Genomic DNA, 23,636 nt, shown 5'->3' on the forward strand with positions numbered 1-23,636 from the left:
TCCGCGTTCCTGTTGTTGAACGAAATACCGGAGCAATAACCGGGGCGCGTATCTATTAGCGGTGCTATTCCACGTTTTAATTAGTGCACACGGCGCAATAAAGCTCCCCCGTTGGGCCCGTCAGCACGTTATCGACACGCTTTTATTTTTATTGATTTAGTACGATGGATGCCATTATCGCGGATTAAATTCATCCTGTCAACTAAATCGATAGGAGTGAAATACATGTCGACCGATTCACTTGCAACGATTCTTTATCTTTGTACAAGGTATATTGAAACATTTATTTTTATTAGTGAATTATTATTAATTATATTATATTCAATTGTCCGGTTAATTATATAATTTGGCAAAATTAAAGTAACAAATCCTATATTATGTTACATTATAATATAATTATACGGAAAAAAAATGTTACTTTTATCTGCAATATTTTCCATTTTTCGAATATATTACAAAAAGTATTAAAACTAAAACTAAACTATAATAAATAAAAAAGAATTTATTACAAAAAATATCAAGATCTTTTTGTAGGTTTAAAAAATAATTGTTAGTATCAATAAAAAAATTAATGAGTGAATCATTAATTTAATAATATAATATTGCATTTCCAGTTTTACCATAAAACTGCAAGAATGGCAATTGATTTAGAAGCATAAAAGTGGAATAAAATTTATTAAATTATTATTCGGCACCTGATAACCCCAAAAGTAAAAAAAAATTTAATTCATTAATCCTCCTTTATTACTTTTGATTCTAAATCTACTGAGTCCAGAAATTGCTCTTTTTTTTTAATTTAAAGAATGTTAATATTTGTTCGATTACCGAAGTTGAAAGAGGCAACAAAAGAAGCTCGCTCATTTCCTTAGCTCGAAGCTATTTTCTGTACATAGCGCAAACATTACATTATGACATCTTGTTGAGTCGATAACCGGTCAAATATCGTCTATACACGGTATATCAATAATATATTGCTCCTGCAAGTGGTTTGCACGCGTAACGATGAAACGATGAAGGTTACTGGAACGATCGCAATAAAAAAAACGTACGAATATGGTACATCGCGCAAAAATATTCGAGCATTCGAAAATCGAAAATCAATTCCAGATATAATTATTACGTCTTCTGAATAATATATAAAACTATAAACAGGTAGCGCGAATTTCCTGCAATTTCGCAATTTTATTACTGCAACGACACGTTATTCTAAACTTACATCTCCGTATTTCTGGCTCACGTCTCAACGATAGAATAACAAATGCACCGTTACATCTCTCCTAACTACGCTTACACTCCTACATAAATCCCAGATCTGTCAATTTCGCGGGAATGATTGCCAGGGTTGAAAGGGTTAAACGGCGCGTCTCATCGGCAAGAAGGGCAATTTGGAGAGACGAAGGGCGAAACTCTCTGTCTCTCTCTCTCTCTCTCTCTCTCTTTCTCTTCTCTTAATTGTTTTGATTAAGTTGATATAGAGCGGATTTTCCTCGTGTCGAGTGCTATTACGGGAGAGTTCTCTGACGTTTCCCGGCTCTTCAGTTTCGCTTGTAATTTTCCGACGGAAAGAGAAAGGAAGAGAGAATTCGCTCTCTCGCGCGCTATATTTGCACGAATTCTCTCTCGCAGTAATATTTGCCGTGTCCACGCGGTCTTCTTTGTTTGCCGCCACGTCCGTATTCTCCGTGGAAATTCGCTCGTATAAAAGCGATAGCTGGAAATACACGGTGCGCGAGCCGGTATTTTCCGAAACTTTCCTTCGCGAAAAGTCATGCAGGAGGAGCAACGTCGTCGAATTTGCATGCAGCGACACCGTAACGTAGGTAAGATGTATTTTTCTTCGCAGATTACACGCTCGGAAATCTAGCGAGAGCTGCAGAACATTTGCGTTTTGCAGAAACTCCGCGACGCGTCGCGACAACGTGCGGTTCATTTGTCTAAATAATTTAATGGTGTAATTCCGCACGATATGAAAACTGCAGAATTAATAAAGATAAATTGTGTTTAGAGAACGAGAAAGGGAGACGGACACGGACGTTAACGGAATCGACTCTTGCGCTCGTTTTTACTGGTATATTGGGTATCTTTATACAGCTCATTACCAAGTTTTTCTTAGAAACAAGCGCTCCAAGCTGAGGCACAAGCTTCGTTTCAGCTTAAAAAACTTTTATATACATTTCTTTCTCGTCTCTTCGTTTAAAAAAAGCAAATTCAAATAAAAATCACACAAATTCCTATATATCTCTTGCTATTCACTGCATGTTATTTTTATATCAACCGTGCGCCGGCCCTTAAAAACGTCGTGTCAGAAGTACCGGAAAGGGTGAAGGTCGCGGAAAGATGTCATGCAAATCTCATGCAAATTGTCGCCTCGGCGCGGAAATAGCGACGACTGCGGCCGCTTTGAGAGAAAGAGAGAGAGAGAGAGTGAGGGGGGGAAAGAGAGAGATAGAGAAAAGCGGGGAGGGCTGACGTGGGACACCCGTCGTCTTGGAGAGGCGTTACGCCCCGGTGATCAGCCGTCACCTTTTTCCTCTAACGCGAGCGGAGGACAAGCAGAATGAAAAGAATCGCGTTAATATGCGTCCTGTGGCGATGTGGAATAATTCCGCGAGCCCTTTTACGCCCTCTGACACCCCGCCTAGCGACATCAAGTGACTCGCCACCCTTGAAATAAAATATGAGACGTGTAGTAGTTGATTGGTCGGCGGTAGCGTGATCAGACCGGAAGCCGTTGCAAAAGTTACAAAGTAAATCTCGCGGCTTTCTGCGGTCGACAAAGCTTTTTTAAAACTTTATTTACCCCCTTGTGCTCTCCATCTTGTCATCTTCCTACAGAATGTAATAAAAGTAAGGTATATACAGTGGCTGTCAAAAGCTTCCGGTTAATGAGGATAAAAGTAGAGTATATACAGTGGTTGTCAAAGGCTTCCGGTTGATGAAGAAATTTTTCCCCGTATTGTTTGGAAAAAGAATTTTTAGAAATAAAGGTTTAGTATACAAGTATCTAATATGTAATAGTACCTAAAAAAAATGTTCGTAAGTTGATTATAACAAGAATTTTATAATATAAATTTGTAATATGAGTTGCACATTCTGCCAGAATCTTTAGCAAACGTTATGGATATAATAAATTGTTTTCATTTACATTCCCTGTTTTTTTAAATATTATTTTAAACCTTGTTTTAAAATGTTTTGTAAAATATAATAGGTACTTGCAAGATAAATTCATACGCCAAAATCGGAGAACGTAAGACAATTTAAAAACTTTTTAAAGTCATTTTTGAAGCGATTACAAGACCTCAACGAAAAATGAAGTATTTCTCAATATCATGTTAAACTTTTATTCAAAGAGATACAGATAAGACAGATAAATAATGGATTTCTATTTTGAAAATGTGTATTTTTATTTAAAAAGTAAAGTCAAACTTAAAATAATAATAAATGTGAAACTGAATACATAATAATACTGTTTTCTTAATAAATATGCGCGTTTACATGATGGCTACAATTTAACTGTCATAAATAATTAAAAATTAAAATTAAAAAGTAATATTCTTCCTTTATACTTATCAAAAAGGAATTTTAAAAAATTTTACTTTTTGTGAAACAGTTACATATTTTAATTTTAGAATCGCGTTATTTTCAAAAAATTTTGTCAAAAAGATGACGTTTTAAGAAAAATGCTTTCAAACTTTAACAACAATGTAATTTTTTTTCAATGTAATTTTGGGCCTTATTTTTTTAATTAAATATATATATTTTCAAAACAGAAATACATATATCCATCTCTTTAAACAAAAGTTTTAACGTGACGTTGAAAAATACCTTATATTTCGATTCGCTGGGGTCTTACAACCCCTTAACGTCTAATATCACGACTTTGAACACAGTGCCGTGAGTACATAAGATTTAAGGGGAATACGTTGTTCGCAAAATATTAAGTTTTGCTCACGTTCCCAGAGCACGATATCATTGAGGACACGTCCCTCAACATGGCAAATGGCCGTGGAGAGCCGCTTTCTCAACACATTATTCGATAGTTGTATCGACGGAACTTCCGGCCAGGCGCAAACTTGATCGCAGGCGCACAAGAAGCAGATATGTTCCTCGAAACTCAACGCGCGTTTACCTTTCGCTCAGGGGGTTTTCATTATAACGCTGTACATCGTCCGCATATAGTCAGGGAGTATCATATCTCGTGGAAGATCATCATTTCCAAGTATTGCGAATTTTTAGAGAGACAGCCGAAGTTTTAGTAGTAAACAATTCATTCGCAAAGATTAAGATTATTTTATTTTGCAAATTGTAATACTTTGGATCTTAAAATATTACAAAAAGATCTACTGTTGCACAATTGTCAACATGTTAGTTTTAAATGTTTCACATTGTTTAACATTATTATAATTTTAAAAAAGTAATATAATTTTTTTATAAGAAATCTAACTTGAGATTAGAGAGAGAGAGAAACTCGCATATCTTTTAATCGCCTTATCGTTCAAAAATTGTTAGTGCTTATTAATCAAAAGTTGATCGGTCGGTCAACTTTGAAAAGTTATCATCTCCATTACAGACCTAGCAATTCTCCTCTCCTCCATTTGCTCTCGTACCCTCACTCTTCCTCCAAATAACGTACATAAAAGAAGTCCTCCTTTAGAAGAGCAATCAGGTATCAAGTTACTTCTTACTTTAATGAAGTGAACTGCATTGTTCACAAAATGTTGGCATTAACGATGGATCGGGACACAGAGATGACCCATAAACCTCTTAACATTCTTAAAACACTTCTTAATGTTACATACCTTTTAAAGATAATAACAAATATTTCTAATATATATATATATAAAAGTAATATCAAATTGAAGTTAATATAATCTTTAATAATCACTGTTTCATATATAAAGTAAAAAGAATTTGATAATCTTAAATTTCAGAAGAAATATTAAGAAACATTATATTTTTATTTCAATATTATAATAGTCATCTAAAGAGCACAACATACGATTGTTTTCATAATAATAATAATAATAATATTGAAAAATTCTAATTCTCTTGGTTTAGAGATATTATTATATTTTCCATCGATATTTTTTCCTCTCAATTCATAAAAACTATTATTGAATAATAACGGGAATATGTCTTTCTCGATGAAGCCATGTAAAATTTCTTCATGTAAACAAATTATGTCTGTTTAACGTTATCTCATTTTGATACATTTTATTCGCTTTAGAAATAAAACTGTTCGCGAAAGATATTCTTTTCTTCTGTAAAGTTAGCAAAAAGATGTTAATAAAATTAAAGGGAGAACATTTCCCGAACAATCTCACTGTAAACACCTCTCCCAAATCTGCATGATATTGTACGTTCGCATATTCATGAACAACGGGCACGCGTCAGCGATACGGCTCGATCGCATGGAAATCTAATTATCGAAAGATAATCTCGCAGCTCCGGGTTGCGCCGTTCATTTCACGGTAACAAGACACGACAGACGGGGGGTGGTACATAATACAGGGCGGTAGAGAACAGAGAGCGGGCGGCGTAGGAGAAAGGGACGGTACGGGCCATCAATGTTCGCCTACTGTATCCAATCATCATAGACGCAGGCGGTGCAAAGTGCGTCCTGATCCTGTTTGAACACTCGACATGCCTTCTATACCGCAATGATACGTCAACATGATTGCCGGACGATGCGAGCAAGCCTGCGGCTCACAATTCGAGATCTCAATGGATTTCGAGGACGGCAAGGTGAGTCTCTCTTTGATTTTGCGAAAACTGCGCATCGAAATCGTCAGTATTGCGGTAATTAGTTAGGTCATTAAGCCAATCGTTTCCACTTCTCGCTATCGCGGGACATTTTCCATGTTACGAGATTGATTTTGAATTGGGTGTAATTGCTTGTAATTGAGTTAAATGAAGCTCCACGTGCGATATTCGACTGTCCGATAAATTCGAAAATTGATTTAACTTCGTTTAGCATCTGATAAACTTGCCTTGCAAGGAGAGATCCAAATATGTATCTCGTGGATTTAGAAAATTTGATATTAAGATTATGAATTTGTTGTCGTCAAAGTAACATTTAGGTGCCAATGGGCCAAAGAATTGGAATTACAAGGTTTCCTAACTTCTTTACTGTTTGAGATCGCCTGATAATATCTTTATATTTCCAAAGTCTTAATTTTTTAGTTCTCCTTTAAAAAGTATAATCCAAAGACAAAGTAGTATGTCGATACTTTCATTTATTGTCTAATGACTTGTCGCGCGATAAAACCCGCGTTTTATAGAACTTCTCTTCGGAGATTTAAACTCAAATAGCGGAAAAATAAAATTAAGGAGAAACATGTGAAAATATATATGAATATCTAAAAATATCCATCGATTATTCACGCTATGTGAACTTCGCAATCGTCGATTGGCCGCGTTCCCACAGCTTTAATAACTTTTAATTGCCCCGGTATCACCGGCGAATGCAATTCCTCGCACCGCGGGCAATAACTATTCGAAATCTTTCAGTACGAAATCAATCCAGCGAGAGAGAACGTTGTCTCGAATATTTGACGCTTTAGATTGCGACGTGACCCTATTCGCGTCGCGTTGTGCTGTGGTGACGTCGCAATTAGCGACACGCCACGTGATGGCAATTAACGTTTAACGCGCACCAAGTCGAGAACCTCAGTTTATACCTCAGTACGAGGAATGTGTCTCTTCCTCCCCTTTCCTCCGAAAATTCGTTGCATTAAATTTGCGACATGTTGTACGTGACAATGCGATATAATGGATATATCTAGGGAGATCTCCCGGAAGCAATCTTGCTTTCGACAAGTAATTATACTGAAACACGCGATTTAATTAGCGCGTTTTCATTTATTAACCTTGGAATGCTGCTATGGATAAATTTTTACTTAATTCAAGTTAATACAGCTTTTTACTAAAATTTTTGAACAGTTTAAAATAACTTTTGATAAGATTTCTTTTATATTAAAATAATGTTAACTCGGTTATTCTAACACCTTGTAATCTAAAAAGTAAAAAAGTAAAAAAATTTTATTGAGAATAGTGTTAATAAAAAAAAATGTGAGTGGCACTCCAGGGTATTTTTAACGTCACTCTTTACGTAAGTTAATGTATCTGAAGTAGTGAAAGAGAGAGAGGGGAAGGTGATTTTTCTTTGACCCATTGTACTTTTGACACACAGTAATAAAAAAATTTCTATATAAAACTTAACTTTTCTTTATATCCATTTTTTTATATGTATATCACGAATGTCATATCTATGATCAGAATTTTATTTTTACTAATAATTTAAGAAACATATATAAAAAGTAACAATTTAAATCAACAGAAAATATCAATATTGTTACTTGAAAGAATATTTCAGAATTATTTTTGTGATCTTTACAACCAAAATAAAACTTGCACAATAAAAAATGTCAAGATTGATTTAAGGTATCATCACCTCGCCCTTTTCCTTTCAGAAACTGAGAAAAATCCGATAGCTTGTTCCCAACTTTGCAGCATGGTAATAAAATAACAAGGAAATATAAATATTCTATAATATAGTTTGCAGAAAATCCAATGGTCTATCGTTTTGGTATCAGTTTCATCTTGTTCCACGTGCCGTACAAAGATAAAATCGAGACAGGGAGAGAGAGAGAGAGAGAGAGAGAGAACTGAGAAAAACGTCTCCGACCCGCACTGTTTCATATAGTTTTTACGATAGCCATCAGACGTGGGGTAGTCATACACGGTACTTTACGACGCGCTTTTGTCGCGTACACCGTCCGGTTATCGCAAATTGAGAAGCAAGGGTAGGTACTCGCGCGCACGTCGTATGTACACTCGGACACTCGGGAAAGCGGCAATCGCGGCAACGAGCCGTCGGCGGCGTCTGTTAGTTACAGTTTTACTGCGTCTCGTTGTGCGCTAATGAACTCCACGGTGTTGCAAAGTGGAGTAGTAGGAGGCCAACGTTTGTTTGCGCGCCCGTCTGACCATGCGGTTGACCGCATCTCCTGCAAACAGCTCGGGAGAGCAATCCAACGGCGGCGTAACGGTACGATATTTGACCGATATTCAGAAGTTAATATTGAAAATATAACGACATATTAGAGCTACCGTTTCAAATATCACGCGGTGTCAGTTGGATTTTTATTTTAGCGCTGAACCAGCCCTTTCGCAATAATACATAAGAATAAACGTGTCCTTTATCCTACATATATATGACACCATTTTTACTTAAAAAAGTGGACTTGTAAAATATGCAGGAGACTAAAATTAAATGTCGCTATTATAACAATCGAGAATGGACGGATTTAGATGTATATTTTAATTAAATTATTTTTAAATTGTTAATAATAACTTCATGTAACGACTCCGGATAATTTCGTCGTTTATTTGATCGGCAGTTACAAACAGCTGTACATATAAATTTAATGAAGCTTCAAAATTCCAAAAACGGAAGTAACAGGTGACGCGTCTTGAAGATACGAAGATTCGTAGCGTCGAACTCTCGCGATCTATGCTAATATGGGGTGAGATTTTGTAATTCGGAAATTTCAATTTCAAATTTTATATTCTCTATTTGATATACAAAAAAAAATGAACATTGGATTATCGAACGGATTATCGATATACAAAAAAATGGACATTGGATTATCGAACCGAGAATAATATGAAAGGGTAGCTATCAAGTTTTTCTTGATATTTTCTCACGATGCACCATCGCTCGACGACCGACCGCGCCGCTTCTATGCGAGCGATTGGCTAACGAGCGGCTCCGATAAATCGATTATCGACCGATCCGTATTTTCACTCAATCCCCAGCGCGTTCTTTTTTGTTTCACTATTTTCGTTACCCGGGGATACGAATTAACGTCATCCCTAAATTAATTACGCGAATTAAAGACGCTAACGCAGATCTTTCTATAAAATACCATTCACTGTCAACGCAGAAAGAACGTTCTTGTTCTGAGAATATCTTTATTTTTCAAAAGTTAAATATTAAAATAAAATTATATAGCGTTAAATAGACGTAATTTGTTTACATTAAGAAATTTTGTATATAATTTAGTCAAGAAAATATATTTTTATTTAATAATAATTTTCATGAATTGAGAAGAAAAAAATATCGAATAGCAAATATAATAGTCTTCAAGTATTAAAATTTTTTAAATTATTATTATCAAAAGAATCATTTAATGCCTGTTATGGGTTTGAAATGAAAATATGTTTTGTTAAAATTTAAGTTTTTTAATATCTTTAAAGATTAAATTATATATATAGTAGCAAGATTATCATATAGCAAGAACATAATTTCTTTTTTATAATATTGATTAAATAGAATATATTTGTTTTTTAGTTTAATACTAATGTTTTGTATATTATACAAAACATATATTGTTTCTTCTGTCTATTCAAAAAATAATTTTCTTTCTAAAATAACAAGTTTTATGATATAAAACTTCAATAACAGTTCATTTCTCATAACCAAGGTTTCAATAAAATCTAAAAAAGAAAAACATTTAAAACTTTTAATTCGAAAGAGATTCAGCTCTTATGTCCTCCAAAGAAATATCTTTTTTATATACGTCTTGAGACTTCTATAGACGAGAATGTTCTTCGCGCTTCCCATTGCAAACGGCATGTTCGATAACTCAAGTAAGATCTGATTTATCGTTATCGCGACGGCCCGTTTATCTTTCGCTCCGAAGTCAGCCCGTTTGATACTTTTGTTTGTCCCACGTTTTCTCGCGTATATACCAGTAACGCCAACCATTCACGGTACAATGAGGGCGGGAGGGGACGGGAATAAATTCGATCATCCGCGATAATGTCGATTCGTCGCGTTCGAGAGCAAAGCGAACGACTTCCACTTCTCTTCGAGAGTTTTGTCTCATTATTCTTGTTGTTTTTATTCTGCTTCCGAACAAATGGATCGGTCAGAATAAAACTTGTATAATCAGACGCGAAATTGATTCCGTTAGGAGCAACGAAACCTGCGATCAAGTATTTTGAACTGTTCATCGCTTAATTGTATTGCTGATATTTTAGAGAAAAGATCTATTTTGCGTTATAAATGCTATCAGTAAAAATTGATATACCAAAATAACGTATATTAACACCTCAAATTATTTTTAAAAATGTTTAATGTACAATTCCTATTTTATAGTAGTAAGTTTTTTTACGATATTTTATATTAATAAGAATCTATAAATTTAATAAAACTTATATATAATCTAGATTGATTAAGATGATTAATAGAGATTTTAAAAAGTAAAATAAATTAAATAAGCCTTATTTTCCGCATAGTTACTTTATATAATATCTTATTATGTTTCAAAATATTATAATTTACATAGTAATCTTTTTTAAATAAAAAAATCACATTTAAAATAATGTTCATATAATTTTTGATCTATATTTTACTTTATATTCTGCTTCTTTTCTTTGTCGACGGCTCGAGAGTCCTTATCGTATCACGAGTACCTCGCCTCTTTCAGAAGCGACGAAATGGTCCAACGATTTTTCTACACGCTTCGATTTCCCTCCCGCGATCGTTTTCATCTGATCGTCAGACCACGCCTTTATATCATTATATTGTTATCTATCTCGCTCGTATCGCCGCCGCTCGCATTATCGCTTATTACCGGTCTTTCATCGACACCGGCACACAATGGCGATACATTCATTGTATTGTTTAGCATTGTGATATGCCGTCTCGTACATCGCCGATCATTCTCCATTTCGAGTGATTTCGCCCCTTTCAGATGCGTAACGCGATACGCCATATGATACGTTGAATATATTCCGCCATCCTCCCCCCTCCCCGCGGTCATCAACAAATATACTCGACTTGTCATTGTTGTAATATTCGAAATTGTATAATATCTGGTCCTATATATCTAATTTTTCCTACTCCTCCCATTCCTAATGGCCTCAAGTCACGCGAGCCCGTTGTGCTGTCAGTTAGCAGAATTGGACTTGCTAAACGAGTCGTGTTTCCCACTTGTTTGACAGACCGAAAGTCAAAAGACTAAACGAGGGGGAAAAAAATAATACGGTGGGAATATTCCTCCGTAGTATTGCCTCAAATTTGGACTATTCTATTTGGACTAATTCTACTTTTTCTTTTGTGACGTATCGCGCACCGTTGGTCGAAACCAGAGTTTCGTAACGCGGCACGCTCGATGAATTGGTTATCGATCAGTTTGATAATCCGCCCGCTATGCAATCAGCACACCAATTTCATCCCACGCTCTCGTTAGACCCACGGTTATTCCTTTTGCCTCTCTCGCCCGATTCGTGCGCTTCCCAGAAGTACAAACAAACATATGAACCCGAGAAAGAAGATATTCGTACGCTGGGAAACAACAGAATCGAGTTTTCGAAAGCACGCCCATTCGCTTAAATTTAAACTTGCAAAAGTACAGTTGCCACGAATAGATCAAAGTATCGGATTAATTCAAAACAGTTGCAAACTGTTTGTCAATTCTACGAGTATTCAAAACTGATCTCTTCTTGATTTCCTTTCTTTATTTCTCTTGATATAATAAGCCTTTTATAAATAATTATAGTGATATTATTAAAGAAAAATCGCCAATATAGCACTGTAGGCTTCCTAAAGCATCACCTCCTTATTTTTTGTGAACTAAACATTGCACTGTATTAATAAAAACATGATTTGTTTAGATTAAAAGAGATAAAATTGTCTTATTTTATTTATCTAATTTACTTTATAATTATTGTATCTGAATTCTGCTATTCCTAACCTATGTTAGTTCATTTGGAGTTTAATTTCTTAGACACTCATTTTCTATTATATTGCAAAAATTAATTATTACAAAATATGAAACGGTATTATAAAAATTGCTGCACCATCTAACAAAAATCTTCTAATTTACATTTATGTTTACAAAGCTTTATTTTCAGCTTCTATTTAAAAAATATAATCCAAAAACATGACACATTAATAGTGGCTTACTTCTAATATTATTGATAATAGTATTTTTAATATTAATACACGATTCATCTGCAAATACATTCATTTAACATTTTTCTCTTCTTGATTTCCTTTTTTTATTTTTCTTGATATAATAATTAGATTATAAATAATAATATTATTAATATTATTAAAGTATTAATGATAAAATATTTCGAATGTATTATTATTATTATTGTTAATGTTTGTAGCATTTACAGAATGTTAAAGGATACGATGGGTATATTACAACTGCGCGTTCGTCGCGGTTATTACACGTGCAAATCGTAGTAACGCGAGTTATATGACATCCCGATATTAATTAATGTTTACTTTACCCCTGGTTGCAAGCAGCTCTCGTTATATCTTAAGTAAACACGGTGCATATAATCTGACATGTCCCGCGGGAATACTTCGTGATTATGTAACAACAATGCAGTAAAATGACCTGTGATATCCGACCGCCATCCGGCATTACGTTGCGGTCGCAGCATTGTGAAGACACGAAAGAATATATTGTGGTAGTACGGTTAAGCTGATACAAGCGGTTCTCGTCGCCGCCCGCGAGCGACAATATTTATGCATTTCTCGAGGCAATTTCAGTGTAACTCGATCCGCGCAATCCAATAGTGCTTTAATCTTGTAAAAGCTTGTTTGAGTAAAAATAAGGAATTCAAGTAAACGATAATCGTCCATGACTACTGAGATTTTCTATAAGATCCTAGCGAAAAATAGGGTGTGTTTCAACGTCATGTTTAAAACTTTTAATTAAAGAGATACATAAATAATGTATTTCTGCTCTGGAAATATACGTTTTTATTAAAAAATAAGCAAAATTAGAAAAAATAAATAATAAGGGCGTTCTAAATAATAAACGAGCGTACCTGCGTGGTGCACGCAAAGAAAGAATTAGCTAATGAAGCTAAAATATAGCTGTGATAGTTAAAATGTAACCTGAAAATGGGGACATCTAATGACATTACTAGATAGCTCATTTTATTGACTGTTAAAATGTAAATGTTACGTACAGAAAAACTTTATTGTCGAAACTAAGTAACGTTTAGCTGAATCCATTATGTCATTTTTTTTTTGCATTAGAAACTAATAATATTTGTAGTGATTAAGAATCTTAGCTAAAATTATACATGCTCCGATTAGTGTTTTAAATCTTTCCTAAGGAAAATATTCCTAAATTAATTTTTCAGCATAATTGTATCGTTAAAATACATTTTATTTATTTTTATCTCGGAGCTCCAATTTTGGGGACTTAGCTTTGAGGAAGCCTTTCATAAAGTAAAATCCTCTTTTGTTCCAAGACAAAAGTGAAAAATCCCCATAATGTTGCGGTTTTTTAAATAATGTTCTGTGGCTCTTTACTTACAAAAAATATGGGAATATTTTACAGCGTTCATCTGTCAGCGCTGCTGTGTCAATTGCGAATCGAAAATTACATAAGATATTGAAAAATCTTTTTTTACTGCTATTTTGTTTCTAAATTCATAAGAAAGTTGCTGCGTCGCTTCCTTCAATTTTCGTAAGCTGGATATATTTATCACATTAACCCCCTCCCCTCTCCCTAGCTAACATTTTCGTCGAGATAACAGAAGGTAATTAAATTCTTGGAGAGACGAAGTACCCTGAGCGTAATACCTGAGTGTTTTTCAGCCAAATTTCCCTCATCATTTTCCATTGTTGCAACTTGCTGACAGGAATAGAAGTATCGACTTGATTCAAATTCAAGTAATACATAGTGCATCCCCTGCTTGGAATACATTCAACGTCTTCGATTGCGCGCATATAAACACTACGTGCGCTCATATGTATGCTCACACAGGCACGCGAAAGTATTTCACGGGAACTATTTCTGTCCCCGGCTTTTCGTACGACGGCGGTGCAAGTTTGTCTTTCCAACGGCACGTAAGTCACTCTAGGAAATCCAGGTTTTGCAATGGATATCTGATCTGGAATATCCTCCCCCGAGCAAAGGACAGAATGCAATGTGTCTATACTATGTGCGTTCGTGAATTCAACTAACTCGAATAGAATTGCACTGGGTGATATAAATTACTCACTGTGCGGAGTGCATATCATATTTGAGATGGATTTAAAGACACGTGAAAGTCTCATTAAAGATAGAAAAAACGTTGAGTAATGTATACCTTGCGAACGAAGCTAGAAACGCTTTAGAATATGCATTTTACTTGTACATAAAATATGCTTCTCGCTCATCGAAATAATTTAGATCTTTAATCAGCTTCGAGGCGAATTAATATTCCAGTTAGACGCAATTTTAGATACAGATGTTTCATATGTTCTCTGCAATATCCGTGTCTTTGAAAAAGAACCTTCCATTTTCTCCCGGAAAATTTTTTATTTGAGTTATAATGCTGAGCAATCTGTCTAAAATTTGACATTCGGTATGCGTTATACTTCGCCGTGCGGATGTGTATACGCGATATCGATTGTTCCTGAAAAATTACACATTTCTCTTGTCCGGGGGGCGGGGGGGTGAGAATGATTTACGAGGTAACGCGTTAAATCTTAATCGAATCGAGATAACGCGTGCGCCACGCGCTTCAAGCGCAAATTGCTTGTTATTCTTATCAGGGGCTCCGCGATACGTTCCTGGTATAATGATTTGCGGTCCATTCACGCATATCGATGATGTATCAATTCCACTATTAATGCCGGTACCTCCGTATCGCGGAAATTCACGCTGTGACGTTGTAAACCGTTGAATGATTCAAATGCTCGCGTTCCATCCGTGTTATTAGGACGTATTGTTCATCAGACACGAGTATCCTTATTAATATTATGTCGTAACGTTCGCTAATTGGACTACACGGCTCGGATTAAATGTAAAACGTTTGTAAAAATCTGTAACATGGATCGCAGTCCGAAATACGCTAATTAGACATTAATTAACGTTGATTAATATCGTAATACTCGGTAATCTGAAATGGTACCCGAAATAAGTGGTACGTACCTTGGTATAATCAGACATTAGTCATGCCTGATTAGTGAAATTAGATAGATAGAGCGAAAAGAAAAACCTAAAAAGTGTATATTAAAAAAAGAATTTGATAATCAAATATGACATAAAATAATCAATTAAATTAAATATTCGATAAATGTAACAAAATATTTAATTATTTAATAATATTTAGTAACCGTTTAGTAACCGATTGATTACGCTTAATATAATAACTAAATGTTGCTACATATTAATTAAACGTTTAATTATTTCGCCAAAGCTTGATTATAATTATCAAACTTTTTTCAGTATATAATAATAAATTGAAAGTCCACAACATACTTTGTTCATGTACTTATTATATAATCAGAGAAAAATTACCACATTTATGCAATAAACGATTTTAAAATAAACAATAATAGTAAGTTAAATCTCCGACCGATAAATGTTTTAAACATATAGATAAAGATAGATCATCTATTCAATTTTTTCTAACTTAATATTCTTGCGAAACAGGCGATCATAAATTTATGTTTAAAAATAAACTTTTTTTCTGTTTTTTGAAAATTTAATTTTTCAGACTTGTTTGATTCTTGTAAAGAACATTTATTAAATATTGCGTCAATATATTAAACAAAATGTGTTTTGCAGGTATTATTGGACTTTTTCTCAGTGTATAAAGCTGTATTAATTATTCTTATAAATAACAAATATGCTTATTATATGCAATATAATATGCAGACATGTATAATCTATACATTGATGGCTTCTATACATTGATTGAGTAACATTAAAAGCTTCAAATTTATTTTTTTAAAAAAGAATACGGCACGGTAATCTTGGATGTAAAAAAACTATCAGCTGCTGTTCGTTTAGCCGCGATCCAAGTTTGGTAACCAAATGCATGGAAATTTGTCTTGACGGCAACAGCCGACGGGAACGATTGAATAAGACGTTATCCGTGTACGGTCGACAGAATTGGGGACACGTAGACCCCAGCCTCGATATCGAGTAGAATTTAATCTCGGATTTCGAGAGCTGCGAATCGCGGCGGAAAAATTCGCGCCGGTTAACGATCGGCTGATCGCGTCCGGAGGATCGCGGTATATTATATACGTAGGACGCGAAGGTTCAAGAGAGATAGAAATATTGGTGCGAATAAAAATAGAAGTATGCATACGTTTTCAAACGTGTAGCGCATATTTAATTATTTCTGGCAGAAAATGTAAAAATCCTTCTCCTGCGGTCGAGGATCGTAAAAAGCGCGATTATCGCACGCGGGCGAAACACATGGATTTAATTTTTGCGTTAAGTACTGCTTTGATATATTATTTCGCGAAAATCTATTTTTCTTCCGCCCGCGGGCCGTAATTTAATCGCGACGCTAAAAAACGTGCTTGCGCACCTTACGATTATTACCTCTTTAAAGTGTAATTCAGCTTTATTTAATAAATTCGTTTATATATACGTGGCGTTACGTATAAAGTATTGACTCACAATATTGCGCCGTATCACGAAGCGCAGGGCGTCACGTCGCCTCGTCTCTCACGCCAAGATCCATTTTCATGAAACTTAATCCCGGCCACTTTTCCCCAAATTAATCGAAACACCTTTGACGGGGAACGACGGGATTTTAACGAAATCGCGGCCGCCTGTCTGTTTATTGATCGTTAAGGGTATTTCCGGGTGTAACGCAATTTCGCACGGTAGGAACGCGAGATAACGAGCCCTCGACCGCGCGCGCCCGTCAAACAGCCGGGCAAAGAAGACGCGGTGTTTGTTTCGCGTTACACGGGAGCTTATCATTCTCCCGTGTTTGCCGCTCTTTCCCTCGACCGTATTCACTTGGAACGAGAATTTTGGAGCGTTTCCCTAGTTAAAAAAGAAACTGACGGAAAGGGATACAAACGGAATTAAACTTTATTGAAATTTTATCTAATTTTATAGCAAAGTTGTCGCTTCGATCGGACCTACATTTGAGCTGTTGTAGAGACGTTATTTATTTCAATCGTTTCTTAACAGCATCTCGCTTAATAATTAATTACTAATCTAGATATATCCGTTTTTCTATGTAACTTACCGGGTTTATTGTCTAATTCAATCTCAAAATTACAATTTTAAAAACATGACAGATAATTTTATACATAAAATATTGAAATTATTTATATATAAAAAATACAAATTCTAATAGTAAAGTATTACATAATACATCATGTAAAAAAAATAAAAATGTAGGGTAATATTAATTTCAACAAAACATAAATAGACTTTGATTAAAGATTTTATTACTAAATTATGTGCTAAATAACATAAAAAAAGATAACAAATCTTATATTTACAAACCAAAAACACGATAGAATTATAGTTTCTTTTCTATTTCCATATCGGATTTTTGAAGCAAATAAAAACATATCGAAAGTAAGATCCAGCACTTTTTAAATGACATATTATGAACGGAAAAGCGGTTGATCCGCGAGCTTCGTGAATTCATTACTTCCCATTTAATCTCGGACAAACTTTGTTTCAATAAATTTTCAATTCGAAGCTGAATTACCGAGAAATATTTAATGCGGGAAATATGATTTCAAAGGGATATAAGAGATAAGGAATATAAGGAATAGATTCTGGAGCGCTCTATATCCTTTCCCCTCCCCTCCCCGTTCTCATTCGAGGCGGGATGCGGGACGAGGACCTCTCTCTCTTTTCCTGGGGCACCGCGTCGCAATACCTTATCTTATAATATAATGTCCGTGCGCGCGCGCGGGCTCCAGGCGTGTAATTGCGGTCGCCGGTATTAGAGCAGGTGCTACGGAGAGAATTTTCTCCCGCGCGAAATTTCCCTCTTTGTTGTTCTCTCTCTCTCTCTCTCTCTCTCTCTCTTTGAAGAGATTGCGCAACGAGAGACGAAAAGGATGTAGGTCTTCCGGAGGACGAGTGCCAGAATTGGTCATGAAAAATTCTCTACTTCTCTTTCTCTCTCTCTCTCTTTCTCTCTCTCTCTCTTTCCTTTTTTCTCTGTCGATCTGGTTCACGACTGAAAATCGTAGTATCCACACCTGATCCAGTCACGTACGAGAAACAAACAGCAAAGACAATTACGTTGCTAATTTTGCCTTTTTATTTTCTTTGCAACAGCGAATTAACGCTTTAACATTTAGAAGTTCTTTTTCCTTCATTTTTCATCTACAAAATGTGGGTTAGCCCATTGCGCAGCAAGCTCTTCAATTGTTATTAGACACTTAGATCAAATTCAATTGGCGATAATAGTTTCTGGATGGATCGTTAATTAATAAAAGAAAAGTATGCCTTTTGTCTAATATAAAGTCACTACCTGAATAATGTTAACCTACCCCCTACGGCCATCGCGTGCACCAAAGTAGGCGAATCACAATATATCACACATTGCCTCTGCTAACAGATTGCTCTTCAGCTAATGATAATCACCGTACGATAATCATCGATGTTACGAGCATCGCAAATAAATTAAACAGAATTCACCGTCAAATACTCATACAAGATTGATGTAGATCTAAATAACCACCGCGTGCACGATAACAGTTAGTTTACAATTCAGCTTTAGATATCTGTATCGCATCATAGCTTTCGGCTAATATTATTTATTATACGCGCCCGACGTTACAAACAACGGAAACAAATAAATGAGATTACACACATGTCGTAACATACACAGTCATCGACGGTACAATCGGAAATGACAATCGCGTGCGGACGATAAGCGAGGCTTACGGCTTCGGGTCGCGCGTCCATCGCGCGATCGCGTCATCAAAGTCGATACCTCGAGGCTCGTGATATGTGACTCACCTATTCGTCAAAATCGACCACGTGCCGCGAACATAAACGGGCGTATTGGCTCTCTTCCCATTATACGGCTCCTGAATAGATCACGGTCCCTTTCTCACGAACGAGATGTAGAACGGTCGTAAGAGGCCGAAGTAAACCTATGGTTACTTCAACTCTCCCTCGCAAAGTACCATCGAAGTCAGGGTAAAGTCCTCACGACTCACTTTATCCGAAACCAGTTTCTCTCCGTCGCCGTTCGTTCACGCGAAATTCAAAAGCTACCCTGTAGTCGGGTAGCAACAACTCTCTCTCTCTCTCTCTCTCTCTCTCTCTCTCTCTCTCTCTCTCTCTCTCTCTCTCGCTCTCTCTTTCTCTTTTCCCTCTTTTATGCGTGTCGAGCGAACCACGTCCTATATGAGACAAGGGGTATACGGCACGTAAAACTAAGCCACCGGAAACCAGAGACGGCGAATAACGACAGTGAGGGAGGAAAAAATTGAGAGGGCTAAGTGACTCGCACGAAACGGCAGATAAAAAGTCCCCGCTCGCTCTCCGAGAACAGGAATGGTTGTAATCTTACGACTAATACGTAAAGCTAAACAAATTGCACATTGGACGTTGTTAAAATTTAATGCCTAATCTAGTTTATTATATGTGACGTACGTAGATAATAAAAGGAAGCTCGAAAAGAAAAAATTAAAACGTTTCGAGAGAGGAAAACAGTTATTATATAATTGCTTCAGTTTCTCGTGGCTGTTAATTTTTTGTTATCACAATAAAAGTTATGTCTTCAACTTTATTTGTATTTTATGTTGAAATAATTATTTAATTTGAGCCATAAAATTAAAGGAGAGTTGCAAAATGTGTATCACTGAAACTGTACTTTGATATTTTAAGTATTTATTACTTCAATGTAGACTTTTCACCGATAATAAATTAATTTATTACAAATCTTTTTGTGCAACATGCTAGAAAAGACTTAGGCAGTTGTTCTCTTATTGTCTTTAAAAATATTAAATTTATTAATTAATATACTTTATTAGAAATTTATCAAATATTTAATAATTAAATAACAATAATATAGAATAACGAAAATGTTAAAATAAAACTTGAATTATAATTATTCTTGCAACTGACATATTTTTATTTATATCGATTACGAATTTTATTATTAACGAGATATGACTGTTACATTTTTTTATTATTTGGTTATAAATTTATTCTATATTAAAAAAAAGAAATCTTACTCATAACCGTAAAAATGTTGATAAGATACGATTTAGGCGATACACTCAGCAACTTCTCCTTTAATTCTACAAAACCTATAAATAATTCTATAATCTCTTTCCCTCTCACTCTCTCTCATTTTCACTGTATGTTACCTCTATGTTAATAGGCTCTTACTATAATCCAGAATTATTGCAATCCAATAATTTAAGTTGCCTTAGAATCGGAATGTGCATGAAGATAAGAGGAAACAAGAATGCAAATAAAATCCAGCGCTCGTATCATATTTGAACGAAATTCCCGACGCGGTTGAGAGTGTCGAACGCGCGTTCTTTGTCGAGGACGATTTACATTTACAAGCGCGGAGGTGTCGATTCATTATAGGAGAACCGCATGGTTCAACGTCTCTCAAGGAGACGAACGCCAGGCAACAACTTGCTGGCGCGCGGCCGACGGTGCACAAAGACGATATAGGCGACTGAGTAGATAGCGGCACGAAGGCGGGGGATGCGTTCTGTCATTTCTTTACACGTCGCAATGAAACGCTGCGGAACCTTCCCGCATCCTTCCCTTGCGGCTGTCCGCGCGCGCGCCGCGGCAATTGCAACCACGAGAATGCAATCGTGATATTTCCGACTCGTGCGGCAAGTTCGTTACGAATTCGCGCACCAAGTTTCACGACGAATACACGCTGAATACGTGACGGTGCACAAATATACAAGACAGAATGTAATAATCAGATGCACGAGATATTCAAGAAATTTCCGATCTTCTAAGCACGAAAATTTCATCTATTAAGGTTCTTCAGTTTGAAAAAGTGAAGAGAAATCATCGTGATTTTTTATTTACTTTATTTTTTTTTTTAGCAACGACGCACCTTTGGTATTCCATCTTTAAAATAATAAATAATAAATAAAATAATAAAAATGATAATTTATAAAATACTTTTTTTATCATTTTTAAATATTTGTTTCTTTTCCTTTTATTTTATTTATGTGTTAATAAATACTGACATGGAGCAATTGATAAAGAATTGTTTATAATAATAATTTAAGTAACAAACATTACCACTAATAAATAATGTTTATTTAAAGAGAATTCTATAATTAACAAACATTTCATACTTTTTTCGATATAGGTTTCAAAATTCTTATATTATGATTGTTATCATTATTAAAAACTCTATCTCCATTAAACATAATGCTATTTTAGAAAGTAATATTTTAAGTTCAAAGAATATATGAGCAAAAGAATAGAAAAAATTTAGAAGTGCCTACATGTTAATTATAAACTTATTCTCAAAACTTCATCAAGTTCTTATATTATGTGAAAAGAATCAGAAACTCTCTTAAGAGAAAAGTTCGATCTTTCTTGTGCAAGTTTTTACTTTGTACTTATACAAATAAAATCTAAATAAAGATTTCTTTAAGATTTGGATACTTTTTTAAAAATCTTTCAGATATGAAATCTTTGTTAAGATTAATATTAATAGTTGTCCGTTATAAATTCTCAAATAGTCTGTAAATAGTTAAAATATTTTTCAATCGTATATAGTTTATGTACAAACATGTTTTAACATCCCGTCTTTTTTTTCCCGTCCGCACATGTGAGATGAAAACATTTCTATAAAATTTGCTGAGGACACACGAATGCTAATGCAGCATACACCACCTGATGGCTGTAAAGGAACCTGTTGCTACTATTATATGGATTGAATAACAAAAGTCATCAAGCGAAGGCAACATAACATTTTCTCTCAAGTCCTCAGGTTATACATACAATCTACGGGGATTTTGTGGGCGTTCGCAATATCATATTCACCTTTGACATATATCACGCACGAGCGTACGTGCAAAGTTAGTGATCGAAAGGGAGTCATATATAGAATCTCAACCTTTTGATCGCAAGATGTAATCTAGCGGTAAAATGATGAAGATGTGGAATCGTCAAAAAATTATGAAGACAATTTGAAGTAATTAAAGCTAAATGAAAAAACAATTCAGTCCCCTTTACAGCTTAATAAGGATTCATAAACTGCGTCAAGCCGTAATGTCGAAACTTTATTATTATCGTCGTTAAAATATTTAAACATAAACTTATATCTTCCTATGTAAATATTAATAATCGATATTTAGGTAAACTGCGGAAGTTGATTCGATAATGAAGGCTTATGGCCGCGATAATGGGCAAGGAATAATTAAAGGGAATACTGTCGTTAACGTTGCAAGCATCGGTTTACTCTAAACCGAATTAACACTGGCACCCGTCCTTCCTCTCCCCCCTCCCCTTTCTGCATGTGCAAGATGAAATCGTTAGGTACGTGCCATCCGCGAAATCCTCATTACCGGAATGCATTAGTTCCACGTAATTTTGAGGCTTATCTGTTAAAGACGGAATAAAAAAGGAGTGCAGGAGGAAGCGTTACTTCCAAAACTCGAGTACCTCATCAGAAGAAAAAAACCTGCAAGATAAAGTGAGTTTCATTAATCAACGGGCGCGTTTGCCAGTAGATCGCTAATTCCATCTACTACGAACATTTTCCTCTCTTCTTTCGTTTTTAAATTTTAAGTAACGTTTTATAACGAAATAAACCGATCTGACATACGCATTATTTACGCAAGTCGAGTTTTAGGGATATTCATAATTTTAATATCCGCCTGTGATATTTCTGCGAGTTATCAATATGGAAAAGAATTGCGTATCGGTCGCCTAAATCATACTTTATCATTAGTTTATATTTTTATCTAATATGAAATTTTGTTTTGTGTACATTGAGAAAAAAAGTTGTTAATTTGACACAATTTTTCAACTTGATCAAATTCTGTTAATTCAAGTATTTATAAATTTTAATCAAATATATAAATATTTGAATTAAAGTTTAAATATTGCATGTATTTAAGTTAAATGTATAAATATTTGAACGGAAGAAATTAATCGAATTGAAAAGTTTAGTTAATAGCATGTTAAAAAATCAGATACAACCTAATGTCAGTCTTGATCAATTCATTTAGCTGATAGTAATGTAATTACGCAACTTTATACTAAATTTTTTTAAATTATATTATAAATACTTAATTTGCTGGCGAAACGTTTAAACATTGTGGTAACCTGAAACATCAAGTTACAATTTCCACCGTTTATTTGTGTTTACAAGTCATAACAAATAAAAAATAAAAAAATAACTCGAGTACGCAACTTTCCTCTATATCTGAATTTTTTACAAGTTGTGTAATTTAATCCAGAGAATTAACAATTTCTTCCAAATAAAATTAATTAAAATTAAATCACCGAAATAAATTTTGTAAAAATTACTCCACTGGATCTCGGACATAATAATGGGGAAATATTTATCAAGTCAAGTGAGAAAGCGCCTCGCTGCAATGTTAATTTCCTTGAAAACGCGCCGGGTGACAAGTTTCTAAACGGGGATTATAAGCATAACTTCGCCATGTTCGGCATCGTTGTCATCGGGATGCGTTCACGCTTGCACCTCGCTAAAGAGAAACGCCGTGACAAGAACGCGCCTTAACTGGCTGCGGCGTGATTAACGAGCCGTCTCGAAATGCGAGCAATCGACTCACCGGACTTAATGTCCGGGAAGGAGGCCGATGTGCGCCAAGGAGACGCGGAATTTAATTTCGCGGATATAACGAGAGCGGG

The 23,636-nt window shown here is 35.1% G+C and overlaps 1 protein-coding gene across 3 annotated transcripts in view; it reads right to left on the reverse strand.

The window, feature by feature from the left end:
* Positions 1 to 23,636, reverse strand: part of LOC105837107 — a 92,045-nt gene that overhangs the window by 60,681 nt on the left and 7,728 nt on the right. The window contains exon 1 of one of the 3 annotated variants that reach the window (XM_036289865.1): positions 18,771 to 19,803. The exons of the other annotated variants lie outside the window; for them this stretch is intronic. The gene's annotated coding sequence lies outside the window, so the exon portion shown is untranslated. Of the gene's footprint in view, positions 1 to 18,770; positions 19,804 to 23,636 lie in introns of those variants that run through there. 3 annotated transcript variants of the gene reach the window in all.

The sequence above is a fragment of the Monomorium pharaonis genome, chromosome 7 (genome assembly GCF_013373865.1).
Source record: "Monomorium pharaonis isolate MP-MQ-018 chromosome 7, ASM1337386v2, whole genome shotgun sequence".
Lineage (NCBI taxonomy): Eukaryota > Metazoa > Arthropoda > Insecta > Hymenoptera > Formicidae > Monomorium > Monomorium pharaonis.